Source organism: Taudactylus pleione, unplaced genomic scaffold, assembly GCF_031769625.1.
Source record: "Taudactylus pleione unplaced genomic scaffold, aTauple2 ptg000207l, whole genome shotgun sequence".
Classification (NCBI taxonomy): domain Eukaryota; kingdom Metazoa; phylum Chordata; class Amphibia; order Anura; family Myobatrachidae; genus Taudactylus; species Taudactylus pleione.
The window spans coordinates 2,039,367-2,059,227 of NW_028284609.1; the positions used below are offsets into that span (position 1 = coordinate 2,039,367).

The window sequence follows — 19,861 nt, forward strand, 5'->3', positions numbered from 1 at the left end:
CAACTGGAACTTGATGAAGAGTCGCGACAAATAACAACATTCTCAACTCATGTTGGGCTACGAAGATACAAATGGCTGTCATTTGGAATCATATCCACAGCAGAGGTATTTCAAAATTCTATCCAGCAAGTCATACAGTCAGTTGAAAATGCCATCAATTACAGTGATGATATTCTGTTTTTTGGAGCAACGCGCAGAAACATGATGCGGCTCTGCGTCAAGTGTTTAAGTGTCTTCAAGACAGGAATTTAACTGTGAATAAAGATAAATGCTTCTTCAACAGAAGCTCAAATTTTTTGGTCACATTTTCTCTGAAGATGGAGTGAGTCCTAATCCACAAAAAGTTCAGGCTATTACAAAAATGTCAAAACCTACCAATGCTGGTGAAGTAAAGTAATTTCTTGGGATGACTAACTATTGTTCCCAATTCATTCCAAATTACGCCACTTTGACAGCCCCACTTAGGGAACTCACAAAGAAAAATGCTAAATTCTTATGGACTTCCTCTCAATTGCAAGCATTTGATGACATAAAACGATGTCTGCAGGATAGTGTCACAATGTCATATTACAACACTGCTTGGAAAACAGAACTTATTGTGGATGCTAGTCCTGTGGGGTTTGGAGCTATCTTGACTCAGGTGAATACCCATGGGGATCATCACATTGTAGCATTTGCAAGTCATAGTTTGACAGAGGTGGAACAAGGCTACTCCCAGCCAGAAAAGGAAGCTCTTGCAGTAGTCTGGGGTTGTGAACGCTTTCATCTCTATTTATACGGCATTGACTTTACCATCCAGACTGATAATCAAGCACTGGTGACACTTTTTGGAAATCCAAAATCGAAACACAACCAGCTAGGATACAGCGATGGGGCTTACGTTTACACCCATACAATCTCTCCATCATTCATAGAGCTGGCGCTGATAATCCTTCAGATTACATGTCTAGACACCCTTTACCTTCTGACATCTCACAGTCTACTTCAGTGGAGGAGTATGTGAACTTTATTATCAACAAAGTGACAGCATCAAAGAGGCTTCTTCATCAGATAAAGTATTGTCAGCAGTAAAACACTGTATTATTTCCAATGATTGGCAGTTGGGGCAGTTTCTGTTTTCAACTGATGAGGAACAAGACTTTAGAGCACTTCATAAACATTGTCAAGAACTAATTGTGCATGATGATTCAATCATTCTCAGAGGTGACAAAATTGTCATTCCAGCTGTTTTGAGAAAGCAAGTAATTGACACTGCCCATGCCAGTCATTTAGGAATTGTAAAGACCAAACAACTTTTACATGAAAAGGTATGGTTTCCCTCCATGGAGCAACATGTTGAATCAGAAATCAGAAACTGCGTGACTTGCACCCTTCTTTCTATGCAACCTAATAACAGTGAACCATTACGGATGACTGACCTACCTGACAATGTCTGAGAAAATGTTGATGTTGACATGTATGGCCCATTATACAATGGTAAATACATACTAGTAGCTGTGGATGAATATTCACGATATCCTGTTCTTGAAATAATATCTTCAACATCTGCCACATCTGTCTTACCAGCATTGGATAAAATCTTCACTACCTATGGAATTCCAGGAACAATAAAGACAGATAATGGTCCGCCATTTCAAGGTGCTGATTTCAGCAAATTCATGAAACATTTTGGAATTCGACATCAAAAAATTACTCCCCTGTGGCCACAAGCTAATGGTCTTGTTGAACGTTTTATGCGTAATATTGGAAAGCAAAGAAAGATTTGTAAAGTATACCGAATTCCAATTCAACAAGCCTTAAATCAATTTCTCAGACAATATCGATCAGTGCCTCACTCCACAACAAATGTCCTTCCTCAGACATTAATGTTCCAAAGAAAAGTGATCAGATCCACACTTCCGGATATTCATTTAATTCCTGCATCCAAAGATCACCAGATTAGGAAGACGGACTCTGCTAAAAAACAAAAAGCTAAACAGTATGCAGATCAGAAAAGGAGAGCTAGTGTTTCTGATTTACAAGAAGGAGATCGTGTTCTGGTGAAACAAAAAGTAGTACGCAAGGACATGACTGCTTTTCACCCAAGTCCACTGACTATAATGAAAAGGAAAGGAACAATGATTGTTGCAGGAAATGACAATCAAACAGTGACAAGGAATGTTTCCCATTTCAAGAAAATATTTCCATCGTTATCTTCTAATGGACCAAGTCAAGAGGATGTCATCACAGTACCTTTACCATCCTCAGCATCAAGGGATCCCATCATGGAGTCTGTTTCTTTGAGTGAAGGATCACATATTCAGATGAAAAGAGGCAGAGTCGTTAAACCTCTTCATTGGTTTATTGAGCAGATATGAGTCTTAATTTATGGCTTGTAACCATTCTAGAAGGTTTTCCAGTTTCATGTATATTGGGTTAATATTCATGCTCAGATACCGTTAACACATTGTTATATGTTTACTTTTATAAATGCACTACTTGTTTGAATGTAAATTTTATATTTGAAAAAAAATGATATGAAAGGAAGGGGAAGATGTAGTATCTATATAGATAGTTTATGTGCATTGTTATATAATAGTAAGATGATGTAGTGTATCTTTAAGGATCATGCAGCATAGAAGGACATGTGATCAGGAAGTGGGGAGATAGAAGGAGTAAGAGAAAGGAGAACAGCCATGAGGAGATGATGTCTTTATCTACCTGTACTAATGCAAGTATTACTTACAATAAATAAACTACATAAACTGCATACTTGATGAGTCATTGCTATGAAGAAAGGTACATCAGGATAAAACACAAAACATTGCTCAAACATGTAAACCATGACACTGCATCCATCTCTGAAGCACTAATTTTATAGGGGAACAACCAAAATGACAATGTTGGCATTTCCATGCTGCATTGGTTTATCTGGAAATACATGTTAATTAATAGTTTATTCATTATTTAATTAATGCTTTTTATAGTAAATATCACTTTAATAATTAGATATTACATAAAGAAAAATATAAAAAAAAAAAATAACATTTAGGCTACTACTTAGTACAATCCACATTTCAAATGCAGTTTAGTGTGATATTTTCACCTAATTTTGCATTGCGAATTTAGGAAATACCACAGGAATGTATCAAAAATCACTTGCAGGGACAAATCTTGCGATAAAGCTCTGGCCCTGATTCAGAGCCGGACACTCTGACAGAGCGCTCGCTCTGAATCAGGGCCGCCCCTCCTCCTTTTTGGAGCGGCCTCCAGGCCGCTCGCATAGCTGTGGGTGACCACCCACAGCTATAGCGAGTGGCCAAAATGATGGACCATCAGGCTTGCGATGAGACCCTTGCGGTAGGGTCTCGCTGCCGCAAGCCCTGGAGTGCTTTTGGCTCTTTTAGAGCCAAAAGCACTCCCACTGACATCACTAGTGATGTCAGTGGGGCCGGCCCCAGACGGTAGGCGTTCCCATGGGAACGCCTCCGTCTGGGCAGCCATGCCCCCGGCACGCCCACCAAAGGGGGCGTGCTGTCAATCACCATCGACAGCACGCCCCCTTTGGTGCGAGACCCATAACGACGGCTTGGCCGTCGTTATTCGGGTCTCGCGCATGCGCACTTGGGCAACATCGACCCGCTTGCGAGCACTCAGCGCTCGCGAGCAGGACTGAATCAGACCCTCTGTCCCTGCGAATCCTGTCCACACACTTCTCACTGTATTTTTCATAAAAACATGCACTGCCGGCTCTACAAAAGAGATGACGTTATTATCACAGGGCTTCCCCTCGTAATTTTTTCATAATTTATTTTTGTAAATCTGAGCAGGTCACATTTCCCAATACAAGCATGGGAACTGCGATCGTCATACAAAAAATATGCGAATTGAACGGATTGGAGTAGTTTTTCATGAAAACTGCTCCAAAAGCCCTTTAATACATTTATGTGATACTAAATAATGTGAAATGGGTGTGAAAACACCCTTTTATTAAATTTTTTTAAGTAAAAATAATATTGATTAATAGAGCCCTTACAGAGAAAACAAACATGTATACATTATTGGATGTTTGTTTATTGCGGGCTAAAATAAAATGTACTGTATATGTCTATATGTAACACATGTCTGTGGGTATTATTTTACCTTATTTTTTTAAACTGATATTGTTTTTGATTCTTTTTCCATTATATTTTGAAATTTTTTTTTTCTTGCTATAGCATGTACTCACCTGAAATACAATACAGTGTGCTGTTATAATGATGTAACATTAGGGCCTCTGTGGCAGGAATTATTTTGATATATGTTATACAAATGACCTCTTTCTTGTTCCACAAGGGTGTCATTATGTTTTGGATAGCTATTGCTATGAGATCATTTTCTTCATGTCAAGTATTGTAGTAATTGGGAATTCCGAAGAATACATAACCACTAATTACATGATTGATGGGTGCATACTTACCGACTTTTTTAATTTGCTTTCTGGAGGTTCCAGAGTGGGTGGTGCTTTGTCAAAACTTGCATCATTGCTGCCCTGTCCTTTCAATTTGTGGCATTTTTAAACAAGGATGTGACCACAATGACATGATTCACTGCAAATTGGTACATCAAACCCCTAGAATGCCCACTTCCCTTGAGGCTGATGTACTCTCCTGGGAGAGCTGCCCAAAATTGAGGAGACTCCTGGACATTCATGTAGAGTAGGCATATATATTGTTGGCACCCGAACTCTCTGGTTCTGTGATGGCAGAAGTTTAAAATAGCCAACATTGAATCTATATTTGGAACAGGCACTGATGTAACTTTTACAACAGTAACACTAAACGGCTCCATATACACTGCTGTTATCAGAATGATTAGCAGTATATTAATAAAAAATAAAATTAAATACTCTAAGTAAATTTAGAGCCTGATAGAGAGTTAGGAGTAAATCCAGCTAGATGGTGAACTACATATAGTTCTTAAAAAGGTCACCTAAATAAAGCAGGGTGGTGGGGTTACATTCAATATGTGTACTAATATAGAGTTGGGTGTATGAGCGAATCCTAGGTCAAAACACTGTTAAAATAAAACTGCCCAGTATTGTGCGCTGAAACATTTGCATCATATATTAATGTATTTGTGACCAATATATTTGTTTGGGACATTTTATTACATGGGGTTCATAGTGCCAGTGGCTTGCCTACCATATTTGGCACCTGGGAGGCATCATTCATTTGGTACCCCCCAATATGCCCCCACAATGCCCCCACCCCTGATTCCTCCTGGCTTTGTGTCCGGAATGCACAGTGCATACAGCGCAGGGTGGCTCATCAGCATCATGAATGTGATGTGTCATGTGACACTGATTCTAGACTAGACTTATTCTAGGCTCTAGAGCATACCTGCTCTGTATGCAATGTGCATGCAAAACACAGAGCATGGCAGGCTCCCACAGCACTCGGTCACTACCACAGTGCCGAGCAATGTTATGACATGATGCCGCAGATGCTCAGCACCGTGGGAGTGATGCCCAGTCTCCCAACATTGTGTTCCAACCAGTGACTGAGTCCAATACTGTCTGTTGAGTGTGTCCTGTGAGAGTTGTACAGTGGCGGATGAAAATAGCTAATGTGTGACCAGAGGTAGGTGTGAGCGGGCATGTGGAAGGGTGGAGTTAATGGAATGGATGTGATAAGAGTAATGGCACTGAAAATTATGTGCATGTCTGTGATTAGTGCTCTGATATGATGGAGTAAGTGTGTTTTAGGGATAGGAGGGTGTGCGTGGGTGTAAGTTGCAGTAAATAGTATTAACAGTATATGGCATAACACACTGTTGTGACACAGGAGTGGATTAAAGGGCATGTATTAAGGTCGAAAGCAATATGTGACTTTGTATGTCACAAAACTCAACCACAGAGGAGTCTATGATATCTATTTTATATTGTTTTTTTCAGTAAAATAAAAAACCTACAGTATGTGCACCAATGCACCTTCTTGCAAGTAATGGCACTCTATTTAAACCCAGACCCTCAACCTGTACAAACACTGCTCCTCTGCAAACTTTACACTTTAGCAGTAACCCTTTCCCCCGCAGCCTAACCCTAACCATTCCCCTAGTGCCTAACCCCTAATCCTAAACCTAACCCTCCCCCTGACCCTAATACTTACCAGCGGGATGCCGGCGGTCGGTGTTCTGGCACCGGGATTCCCACTGCTGTCAAGATTCCGGCGCCGGTATTGTTGATGCCAGCATTCCAACCATCGGGATGGTAACTACAGGGCAGGCTCCAGGTGTGTTAGGGCTGTGCGGTCGCACAGGGGCACCAGGGTCCAGCAGTAGGAAAACCCCATTCTCCACCCCATTGGTTGCTCACCCCATTGGTTGCTGTAAATAATCTAAGCACGGGGAGGGCGCAGTGAGGGAAGGGGTGGGGGGAACAAGGGACGGCGCAGGGTGCCGAGACACCTAGCGCCGGACCTGGGTAACTACATCCCAATAGTCCTGGGGTGTGAATAGTTAAGTCACTTGAGTTTAGAGCAGGCCATACATCAGACCAACTTTCCTCCAACCATCCAATTGACCAACCGTCCAACTTGTCTGTCTAACTAGAATGGTTCTCCACACATCTAACCAACTTTTCATCAGACCAGCCAACCTGTCAACTTTTTTTATGAGACCAGCCAACTTCTGTCTAATTTGTGATGTCACATGTTTTGAATAAATAAATATATTGAACACATGCACATACCACTCGCCGCATGGTGTACGCCTGGGTACCTATGATAACAATAATCACAAACATTTAATATCAATATGGACTAAGGAGAAAAACATAACACCAAGCAAATGTTTTTCGCCTTAGCCCATATTGATTTTAGACGTTTGTGATTATTGTTACCATAGTTACCCAGGCGCACACCACACAGCGAGTGATGCGCTGGCCGGGACACGGTCAGACTACATCATCATTCCCCGCTCTGGATTGGTGCCACGCTTCACATGGGTAAGTGGTCTGTTGTCTATTTAAAAAATGGTGGTGGTTTGCATTTTGGTGATGGTCCCTGAGGAAAATCTTAAATATATATAAATATATATATATATATATATTTAAGATTTTCCTCAGGGACCATGCCATAGTCTTCCGTGTTTGGTCAAAGTGAGTGGAAGATCTTCATACATTTTGTCATGGTGGATGAAGAAGATGCGTCTGTGAGATTACGTCAGAGATGTGATTGAATTTTGTGTTAAACTTGGAAAAAGCAGAAATGAAACTCATGAAATGGTACGTCAAGCATACGGTGGAGAAACAATTAGCCATGCTGCAGTAGTTCGGTAGTGGAAGCACTTCAAAGATGGTAACTGAGGAAGTGAGTTCTGGGAGACCATCCACCACGGTTACAGATGTCAACATTGCCAAAGCTGCACAGATGTTGCAAAATGACAGAAGGTTAACTCTCTGCAAACTTTCGGCTTCACTTGGCACCACATCCGAACGAATTCAGCATATTGTGACAATTTGAAAGGTACTGAAAATGCATCGCGTGTGTGTCAGGTGGGTACCCAGATCTCTCACAGAAGAGCAGATGCGATGACGAGTGGAATCGTGCAAGAACACCTTTCGAATGTCAGAGAGGAAACCTGATTTCCTGACATTGAATGTGTATGAAAACACGCAAATCACCTCTGCCCAAAAAGTTCTGTGTGATTCCTTCAGCATGTAAAGTCATGTTTCTGCTGTTCTTTGATGCGCACGGTATGTACCTACAGCACTGGGTTGCCCGTGGACAGACAATTAATGGTGTCTACTATGGAAACGTTCTGAAAACCCATTTGTGTAGAGCCATGAGGAAGAAAAGACCACATTTGCTGAAGAAACAGTGGTTTTTGCTCTAAGATAATGCCCGGCCACATGTTGCAGCTGATGCATTGGCAGCACTGACTGAAATGAATGGGACAGCACTGGAACACCCGCCATACAGCCCGGACTTAGCATCCTGTGATTTCTGGGCATTCCCAACCCTGAAGAAACAACTGTGCAAAAACAAGATCTCAACAGATGATGAGTGAAAAATGCCACAGCTGTAACACTAAAAGTGATGTCACAAAACAGTCTACTGCACGTCTTTGAATCGTTGTTGAATTTATTGAATGTGAAGGACACTACTTTGAAAAAATGTTCAGAACCTGTGGAGTCATCTGATTCTGAATACAAAAATCAGTCTCATTACTGTTCAATCAGCCCATATATATATATATATATATATATATATATATATATGTATATAAATCTATATATGACACTGGGCACACTGCCGAATGAGTTCAAATAATATATCTGATTTACGATTCTATAATGAAGAGGTGCTACCCACTAAACCAGTAGTTCTCAAACTCGGCCCTCAGGTCCCCAAACAGTTCACATTTTGCATGTCACAGGTTTATTCATTACTCACTGACACATTTTAAAAGATCCACAGGTGGAGCTAATTATTGCACTTGTAAATCTGTGAGAAGACATGGAAAACATGCATTGTTTGGGGTCCTGAGGACCGAGTTTGAGTACCTGTGCACTAAACAATTTGGACAGTAGATGAAAAATATAGAGATAGTGTTATGGTGCACTGGTCACACCAATGGTCACACCAATTCCCTAAAATATAACTTTAAAAAATTCTTAAAACACTTATTGGACAAAAAAAACATAAGCCTACAATAATCAAATATTCAAACAATAAGGTAGGGTGGAATAATTTTCATGTAATCTGTGACAGGGACTTGTTAAACAGACAAAGTAAAAGGCAGTAAAATCCCTTAAATCTGGGGTGTGATGAGAATCAAAGATAGCATCATGTGTTCTGCTTAGAACTGCAGATACTATGGGGAAAACTTACTAAGATGGGAGTTCTATTTGAGAAGTGATGTTGCCCATAGCAACCAATCAGATTCTACTTCTCATTTATCTAGCACCTTCTAGAAGATAATACCTGGAATCTGATTGGTTGCTATGGGCAACATCACTTCTTAATAGAACTCCCATCTTAGTAAATTTACCCCTATGTATCCTAACCATTTCATAGACTGGCAACTGTTTCTCCATAAATTGCATGAATAATCACAATGTTGCACGTTGCTCCGTGTGCAATGGAGACAATTGGTTCTACCGAGTCACACGACACTCATGCGTTATGTGTAACGTGACCTGTAGTGCATGGAGGATAGATGTATGTGGACACATATGTATAACATGTCTGCATCAATCTCTTTCCTGCCCATGTTCTAGTGCAATGTACAATGATAATTGTCTCATTACATTGTTTTTTTTAAAATAAACTTTACTCCATAAAATTTTACACTACAAATACAATTTTATTGTAGCTGTTTCATAATCTGCAATCCCTATGTGATGCGATTGTAAAAAGGTATTTACACCAATCAGAGATATTATAAGAAGTATTCCTTGCAGATTGCAGATTACAGATGTGTACTCACACACGTAACCTCAATACACAACTTTTTCTTTAAATTTGCACCTTATTTACACCGCAGACGCAGAAAATCACCACTCAATCTGTACCAGAGACGCCGGGCTGTGACTTTAACCACAAAGGAATTAGTTTTAAATATGTACAAAGTCACAGATGAAGCACAACGGAACTTGGCATGAAGAAAGCAGCAGTTGCTGTATCGTAGCACTTCATATACAGATTCAGGGCAAAATTTACTAAGCAGCGGGTTCTAAACCCCGGCGGTTTGGTGGCGGTTTTACGGCGGTTTCTAAAAGACAGCACTGTTCTATTCTATTCTAGAATTTGTTTTCACTGCGGTTTTGAAGCAGTTTTGCAGCAGTTTTGGCCTTCGTAAATCTGCGGACAGCAAAACCGCCGCCAAACCGCCACCAAACCACTGGGGTTTAGAACCCGCCGCTTAGTAAATTTTGCCCTCAATCTCAATTGCATGCAGATATACAAGTGTCGAATATTACATTAATCAGTGCAGTCTCAATTAGCGGTTTTGTCACATTACATCGTGACTAAGACACATTTTTGGATGAAAAAGACGCAAAAGGCATGCTTAGTGCAAGCCGAGACACACAGATGCTGGTGTGCTGAGAAAAGCTGTTTGTCTGCTGTAATAGTGTATGAGGATACATCTGTATGCACATAAATGTGCCTGATTTTATAGAGCACCCTGCAAAAACAATATGTCATTTTTTAGGTGGTGCAGACTATTAAAATGTGTTTAATGGGTGGGAAGTGTGATCCTTACTTCAAAAACATTACAATTTAGATAACTGGGTCAGGCTAATTGTAATTGCATCGGACGGGCAAATCAATGTATCTCTGGTAACTAAAACCATCATTTGTAAATTTTGCATCTGAGTACAAGCAAGTTATTGGAAATAGAATATCGGGAGTTTTGTACATCTTAATTTTCCAGAATTGTTGTTATTAAGCCCTATTTTCTTGTTGTAGTTCTTCAGGAAGCAAGTACCCTAATATCTTGAAAAAAACATTAGTCAATACAAATCTGGCCTGTTCCATTTTATCATGGTACAGAGAAAAAGAATAATATGATCCCTCACAAAGTAACATAGGACCTAATGTACAGACAGATAGAGGAGCATATACTGTACATTGTTATCTTGTCACATCACTCAAAGTAATTGGTGTGATCTAGGACAAAGACCCTGGGCTTTAGATAGTGTGTCCTTATTTTACTGAGAAAGTATTCCTGTTATTTGTGGTAGTGATTTGTTTCATTGGCTCCCCCATCTGATCTGACTGCTTGGATTACATTCAGTCTGCATAAAAAGCTGTTTAAAGTACTACAGCTGATGTAATGTTCACATGAGAAACCTTTATAGATCAAGTTCAGAGATTTCAGTGCAGAGCATATTAGTGTTTGCAGCACAGAGACTATAATAAATGTGTTCAAAATGGTGGTGTGGAAATAACAGTTATAGATAAGAGGATACATCCCTAGTTGTCAGTGTTTTAGTTTAAGTATTAAATCACATTGCAGACTGGCTAATTCATTTCTGTGAGGCATGTATTTAGTACTTTTGGTGATTGTTATAGCTTTACAGCTTATTGTATACTATACTGTATGTTTAAAGATTATTTTCTGCTACTTCGATTTAGTTTTTTTATGTGTGTGGTGTTGTGCAGGGATATATGTTACCAGTTTAAATTCAATATCCTATGTAGGGAAAATGTATTAAAACTTTGCGTATTTTCTCCCTGATAAGAATATGATGGCTCCTATAGCTACCTGGTAGGATCTCAGGATGAACTGGTTTCATGAGGTTGCCAGGGGAAACTAAAAGGCTGGCCAAGGACTACCTTAGGTGACACACTCATGTGGTGGCCCCTAATCAACACAATCAGAATGGCCGGTAGTCAGGTGCAGCCATCCACAGTGTAGTCACACTGTTACTGTGTAAAATGGCTTCTATTATACCCAGATTACTCCAAGGGCTAGATGTATCAAGCCTTGGAGATAAAAATTGAGTAATTGCCCAAAGCAACCAATCAGCTTCTGTCATTTCAAATACTGTGCTAGGAACTGTCTACTAGGTATGATATTGACCTGGTATGACATTGACCTGGCACAACCAAACTTAATTTCCATTATCCCAAGAGAGCTAGATCACAGGAGGGGCGGGTAATTCATTTGGGTCTTTTATTGTGCCTGACTGTTGGGTTTCTTATTTATTTGAGGTGAATGTTGCATTGCTGGAAGGACCATAAATTCAGATAAGGCTGATATATACAAATATAAAATAGGCACAAATTTGCCATGAAATTCAAATCAGTGACCTACTGATGTGGTGCACTATAAGCACTCCCTCCTTCTCTTTGTTTATGGGTACTTGAAAAATCCTTTGCCGGTGTGGAGGAGCTGCTACTGATTAATGACTTTGTATATGTGTATAAATAATGACATTATCACACTGGGAAGGATTGATATGAGTGTGTGTGTTTGTGTGTGTGTGATTGTGAGGGAGTTGGTCATGCTATGACCACATCTCTTTTGGCAGCATGCTAAGTGAACAATGGCTTTCTCTGGGGTGCCTAGTGCTCTAGCACAGGCCTGTAAGATACCTATATAAGTAAGTGTGCACTTGGGTATTATTTATTCACTTTTTCTTCGATTATTTGACAGAAGAACAGAGAGGAGACAAATGTTTACATGTATCATTGATCTGCGTGGAGAAACAGCTATTGCAGCGCAGACAAGATTTTTTTTAATAAAACATAAGGAACACTACTGATGGGATAAAGTTAGACGTGATCTAATTTCCATGTTGTTTTTGTAATGTACAGTACTGTACCTGCTTTTCTCTTTAGAAATGTGTGAACATCTAAGCAGCACCTATCAAAAAATATGGAAAGAAGATAGAAGAAGTATTCCTGTATTGGGGCACTCACGGACTCAGAATAACTCACTAAATGTCAAAAAATCAAATTATTAGTGTCCCATTATGCACAATAAATAAAGATTAAAATGTAACATTTAATGTCTTCTCTAAAAATAAAATATTATAGCGAAATATTGTTTATATTCTTTTTATATATTTATTAATTACATTAAAACAATTCTTGTGTTACTATTAATATAATGTCCAGTTATATCAATGTAATAGTTTTCTCATAACATTGTATATTCTATATACAGTATCTGAAACTGTTAGGTGTCTGCAGAACAAGGACAACCAGCACGTATTTATTAAAAGAGAATATTTATCCTATATTTCAGGATCTGATGTTATGTCACTGCTACCAGGTGTTTATAAAATGTCACAGCCCTGGTAACTGGAATTCACAATTTTAGAGCGTCATTCACTCACTCTCAATATCTTGAGTTACTCAATAATTTCCCTTAATGAACATGATTTATTACATAAAAATGTCCAGAGCACTTAGGGTTTAAATTAATCCCATATTTTCCATATCTCCAATTGTCATAGATAGATCATAATGTACACGATTCTAATCTGTGGTTAATAACCCACATATAAAATGCCATTGGGTTCACTCATTCATGAGTTAAATCTCACATACATATCCTCATTAATAAATTGACAGCCAGGTTTATTTATGTCATCCCTTTAGGAATTGCTGCGAATCCCATACATATTTCATAGGGTGAAACAATATCTGTTGGATTACTTATTATCAGGAATCACGGCAGATCTCATATGTGATATGTTGCACTGAACCCGAGTTGTCTAGGTAATATCAGGAATATTCTGTGGTTAATAACCCACCCATAAAAAGTGCTATCAGGTTCACGATAGATCCCATAAATAATGTATTTAATAGAACCAAAATTATCATGAGTTAAATCTCACATACATATCCACATTAATAAATCAACAGTCAGGTTTATTATATTATCCCTTTAGGAATTACTGCGAATCCTATACATAGTAAATAGGATGAAACCTGTATGTATAATATCTGATGGATTACTTATTATTAGGAATCACGGCAGATCCCATATGTGATATGTTACATTGAACCCGAATTGTCTAGGTAATATCAGGAGTTAATATCCCACATGTACATTATTATCAGTAATTTATTTATTCAGTGAGGTTTATTATCCTTTTTAGGAATCACTATGAATCCCATGTGTAATATCTGGGATAACACTGTAGGTATGGACAAAACTAACTAGTTGTTAGTAAGTAGATCAATCATTTATTGATTCTAATTGATTATATTAAAAGCACTCTTAACGTACAAATCCGTGTGTGTAAATTTCACCAGCATTTCCTCCCTCTAATGGACTCAATGTTAATTCCTTAAACACCTAGTGTTATTATAAGTCATAAAAACAAAAATGTAAATATCATGCTGTGTCTGTAATAAATAATAATAGCCCTATTGGCAGGGGCGCCGAGAGGGGGGGGGAGCGGGTATAGATTACTCGAGCCCGGGCTTCCTGAGGGGCCCGGCGGGGGCCCGGACCCGGGCCCGGCGCCGCTCCGCCTCCCTCACAGCAGCCCAGCACACAGCGTGTGCTGAGCTGCAGTGGAGACTGCTCGTGGCTGCTGAGCAGCAGCCACAGCAGTCTCCTAAGCCTGTGGGGGGAGCGATCACACTGATTGCGCCCCCCTGGCTTTGCGCCGGGCTGAGGGGGCTCAGAGCGCCCCCCTCCCCAGCGCGCAGTGCCGCTTCGCGGCGCTGCATATCTCTTTTTTTTTCGGGCAGGGGGCATGGCCACACCTCCCGTGATTAGGCCACGCCCCCTATTACCCAGGCCCGCTGCAGCTCTCAGCGGGCCTGCCTATTGGTCCCAATCTACGGACCCTATTATCCCTATTTTCATGTTTCATATGGAGTAATGATTATATTCATCTATAAAAATGGACTCAAAAAAGTAACTCAAGATATTGAGAGTGAGTGAATGACGCTCTAAAATTGTGAATTCCAGTTACCAGGGCTGTGACATTTTATAAACACCTGGTAGCAGTGACATAACATCAGATCCTGAAATATAGGATATATATTCACTTTTAATAAATATGTACTGGTTGTCCTTGTCCTACTGGTTTCAGATATATAGAATATACAATGTTATGAGAAAACTATTACATTGATATAACCGGACATTATATTAATAGTAACACAAGAATTATTTTATTGTAATTAAAAATATTTAAAAAGAATATGAACAATATTTCGCTATAATATTTTATTTTTAGAGGAGACATTAAAAGTTACATTTTAATCTTTATTTATTGTGAATAATGGGACATTAATAATTTGATTTTTTGACATTTAGTGAGTTATTCTGAGTCCGTGAGTGCCCCAATACAGGAATACTTCTTTCCATATGTTAATTATTCCTGGGTACACCTCCCTAGTGGCATTGGAGTAATATTCCATATTGAATTTGATAGGGATAGGACGATATACCAATTATTAAGTTTTGATCTGTGCGGATTGTTTCTTTCATATTATCCTATCAAAAAATAACCAATTTGTTTAAATATTGTCTCAATATGTACAACTTTACATGTGACAAACATTGTACGCAGTTTAATAGTGCATTCACATAATTATACATGTAACATATATTAAGACAGTACAACAGAAAGTAATGAAGGTTCTGCTCAAAATAAAATATAATATCAAACATTAACATGTTTAGGTTATTCTTATTTAATCTATTTTTCTCCTTATCATGGAGAGTCACAATATATGAGATACAGCTAAAATAAAATGTGTTCTATGTACACACTGTGATTGAGTAAAGTTTCATACATGGGATACAAGCAACACAGCAGTCTTAATTGGAACATACTGTGATGCTTGAGCTCCAGGCTGTGACAGCACACGTTCCAAAACCAGACCAAGCTTTTTGTTATTGTGTATAAAAATAAAAGGTGCTATGCTGTGAATATGCAAGCATTTAGGCATCAGTTTTACAAATTGCTTATAAACTTCTACTCCAAATTTTAAAGGTACTTGGTAGCCTAAATGTCCTCTTAATGCTGTTTCATCAATAAACCAGCCAACTTTTACTAATAATAATGGAAAATGTGATAGTAAGAATACAGTTATCTAGAGGGACAGTATTCTGGTCAATTCAATTTTGTGGTATTTCCTTTTGTCGCTTTTAAGGAAGCTTTTATAACTGATGGGTATTTGCATTTTATTTGACCCCAAGTGTAAATGGTATATCTTTGTGGTTAAAACCTATATACATTTTCACAACAAATAACACATGCAGAATTCTAGTTTAGAATTGAAAACAGAAGGTGATAGATTGTTAAGATTCACAATGGTGGAATTCCATTGGGTAGAAGAAAACAGAGAGGGTGGCATGAGAGATAGGACACATAGAACTAAGGAGACTGTTTTAAGATGAGCAAAATAAAGGAGATGCTTTAAGATAAATATATGTGCCGGCATAGATTACTTTAGACTAAAGAAGATCATGTGGTCTACTTAGTAAACTATAAAAAAAAGGGCTTTTCTCCAGCATTTTAGCTAGGGAAAGCTCAAAATACTGTTTCTCTATATTCACTCCTGTGCACATTCCTGCAACCCCTTAGGTTTCAATGGGTGCTGCTCACAAACAATATTTAGAAAGATGAGAGAAGCTCTCAAACCAGGGTTGCCTACCCTACCGATTTGGGCAGGAGCCTCCCGATAATCGGGTCCAGCTCCCGCCCCCCCGGAAATGCAGGCAAGCCTCCCGGCGGCTGCCGATCCCCCCGACATCCCCCGCAATTGACTCCTAACCCCCGCTGGGAGGGCAACCAGTGACGCGATTCGCATCATTTTGGCCCCGCCCCCTGCCTTATAATACCTGTATTATAGGCATTGTGTAGCGGGGGTGGGGCCAAAATGATGCGCTCGCGTGACCCCGCCCCCGTGACGCCTACAAACGTCAGGCACCCGTCCAGACACGCCCCCTTTTTCGGACAAGCCCCCGTCTGCCCTGCCGATCTGGTTGCTCCCTCCCGGAAGGAGCAGCCAGAAAGTCGGCAACTATGTCTCAAACACATTATGCCATCTCTGGATGGCATTATGTCTACCAGCAGTGGAGAAAAACATAGTGACAATTCTCTTCCAGCTTTCTACCACAGTGCTATGCGCTGCCAGCTCCTTCGACACACGTTCTGCACGTGCGCTGATCCAACGCATGCTCCGAGATAAAGGAAATTATAATGTAATCTTTTGCAAATGCACAAAGATGCCACTACAGGCTCCTTTTCTCCTAGCCGGTAAGATCTGTACTGCAAGGTTTGTTGCAGCATGACAAAATATACAAATATGATGGAAACTGACAAGAAATATACAGTGAAAAGCTTATTTTTTTATACCCCTTTTCAGCTTTGTTTATAAATAGATAGCTCTATTTTTAAATAATATATTAAATCACAAAAACCAGGTAGTTATTATAAAGTGCCAATTATTAGACATTTTACTAAAGAAGAAGCTGACCTGGCGTTTGCTAAAAAGGAGAAGAACTAAAAAGTCACTGTGTGAAAAAATGAGGACATGCATGTGGATATGAGATTGAAAAGAACATAATTTTACAATCATACAGAGAATAAATTAATGTTTGGGCTGCAGTGCTTACATGCAGAGAAAAGAATAGAGAAGATTTGTAGGTAATCTTTAGTTAGAACACTGTACATGGTTTATATTATTATCGTGCTTCCATCAAAACTAGAGGTGAGCTGTTCGGTTTTACTCAGTTAAGTTCGGATTTCAAAAAAGGCATCTTATTGGCTATCCGACTCTCATGTGTTTTGGATAGCCAAAAAGATATATCCAAACTTGCTCTAATTTAGAACCAAACCTCTCATCTCTAATCAAAATTGATCTAGATGATTTTAATTGACATGATGAGAAAACATTTATTTCTTTATTCTAATGAGTTTAATCAAACCCATGACTTTTTTAAAGTTTGACATCAAAAAGTTTCTGTCATTAGCCGTTAAATAATATGAATGTGAGCTAAGCAGCTTACATTATACTCACAAAGAAGACAGCTCTTGCAGTGGTGTATAGGAGTGAAATTATTCTGTGCATCCTAAAGCTTGCCTACGCTAAATGCACTAAAGGTTCTGCAGTTCTAGCTTTGTAATAATAAGGTAATCATAGCTCTTCTGGCACTGCAGGAATGTCTGGGTACATTGTGCGTACATTGTGCGTAGGCAAAGCCATTTCAGCATTTCTTTTGTTATTTGAAACATGGCTTTTATTAATTCTACATGTGAAAAACTGATTGTAATCATTAAAAGAGCTTTAAAATTATTATTGGAAAAAAGATTTAAATCTAATGTAAACACCTTAGCCTTTCTCTATTACTCTATCTGCGTCTCTCTTACTTACATTTATAGGGGCATATTCAACTGGCCGCAAAAAATCGCGCTGCCCTCATGACCAATTTTGGATTACCGCAGGTATGTGCGCTCTTGATACCCACAGTGTCCAACTTAAAAAAAATGCACGTGGGGTTTTCAGTGTTGAAAAACCTGCAGTGCGTGTGTTCATTTGTTTGGGCAATTGATAGATCTGCCAGTAGAATTTCACTAAACTGCATTTATACTTGGTATATGTATACAGTATACTGGGAACCTGATAAGCTTTCTTTGCTTTTTTAATTTAGTAATCTCCATTGTGAAGGCAAAATAAAACTATTCTATAGTTTTCTACCATGAGGATTACCCATTTTTCCTAATGGTTTCTCTTGTCCTTTACATTTCTAATTTCTGATTCCTTTTCCTGTCTATCTTGTAAATGTATAAACTATACCCACATTTTGCCATGCTTCTTTATACACTGGCCAATGTCTTCATTTTCATAGTGTCATCTCAGCGTGATACTGCCACTGTTTGCTGTTTTCTCTTCCCTTCAATATTCCCCCACAGGCTGGCCTTACCCCACTGGCACAGTTCAGTATAGGGAGTGTGGGGACGCTATGACATGCATTTTCTCCAGGTGCCACAGTACTCCTCTGCTGACACAGTTCTTGCTATTTTTGAAATTGCCCAGCAGAGACCAACTTTGAGGCAGCCTCAGCTTTATGTCCTATTTACAATTCTATAACAAAGCCATCACTTTCTTATTGTAGGTGATAGATCTTATGTACATGGCCCTTGCCACATACCATGGAGAGGTTCCATTTTAATGTACAGTAGCCTATTATTCTACAAAAGTTTCCTAGTGATGTAACTAGTGCTTAGTGAATAGACAGGCTATTTTTAAATGAATATTAATTCAACTCTCAAAATGGCTGTCTCCTCTGTAAATGACCAAGTAATGTTTTCAGATAAATGTAGAACATACATAATGAAATGGCCACAACCATGTTTGACAGAAAAAAAAATGAATTTAACTTAAACTTGACATATTGGGCCTGATTCAGCAAGGAACACAGTTACTAAAACGCGCGCAATCGGCTGATTGTTGCATGCTGCGCATGCGTATGCATCGCAGTGTGCGTGCACGAACTAGCCATTGCGATTGGGACTGCGATAGCAAGGACTACACAGACCCATCGCAGTGTGATTGACAGGAAGTGCCATTTGTGGGTGGTAACTGGAGGGTGGTCAGGCAAATGCAGGCGTGTCAGTGCATTTCAATAGCATTGCAGGGGCGTGCATAATTTAGACACTGCAATACCATACGCAGCCTGAGGCCTGATAGTGTGCGAGGTTGTTAGGAATTTCTGAGTAAGGTCAGAGCTTGTGCAAGTGTGCGTGAGGCTGCGATGATACTCGATTATACCAATGTTTTCGTAGTCATGCTAAACATTATGGATGTTTGTAAGGTAAAGTGGGTGTCCTTATGTTGTGCTGAGATTGCATTGCGATCACAGTGGATTAGCAAACTATCGCAGTTGAACTGTGTGCGTACGCAATATTGCGTACCATAGTGAATCAGGCCCATTGTCGCTAATTTGATTTCAATAAATACCATATAAAGGGGTCTACTGTATGTACTAAGCATTGGAGAGAGATAAAGTGGATGGAGATCAGGTACCTATCAATCAGCTCCTATCTGTCACTTTACAGGCTGTGTTTGAAAAATTAAATTTAGGAGGTGATTGGTTGGTAGTTCGTCCACTTTATCTCTCTCCACGACTTAGTACATAGACACCAAAGTTCTTAACAGAATAGCACACAGATAGTATAATGTGTTAATGGTATATTAATTGTTCTCATGCTCATTTTTGATAATTATTATTTATGTATAATTTATGGTAAATGGTATTCATTTTCTTGGAATGATTTAACATACAATGAAGCATATTAATATAAAAAATATATTTTTCCAGCTGTTTAGGAATAATTGATCCCCAAAGGTGTTCATAAATGTTTGTTTGGGTGAAAAAAGTGTGTTTAATATACCAGCCATATGGAAAAAGA

General features: G+C 39.2%; 1 protein-coding gene across 3 annotated transcripts in view; it reads left to right on the forward strand.

The window, feature by feature from the left end:
* SYT1 (synaptotagmin 1) overlaps window positions 1-19,861 on the forward strand; it is a 783,192-nt gene that overhangs the window by 16,011 nt on the left and 747,320 nt on the right. The window lies entirely within an intron of this gene.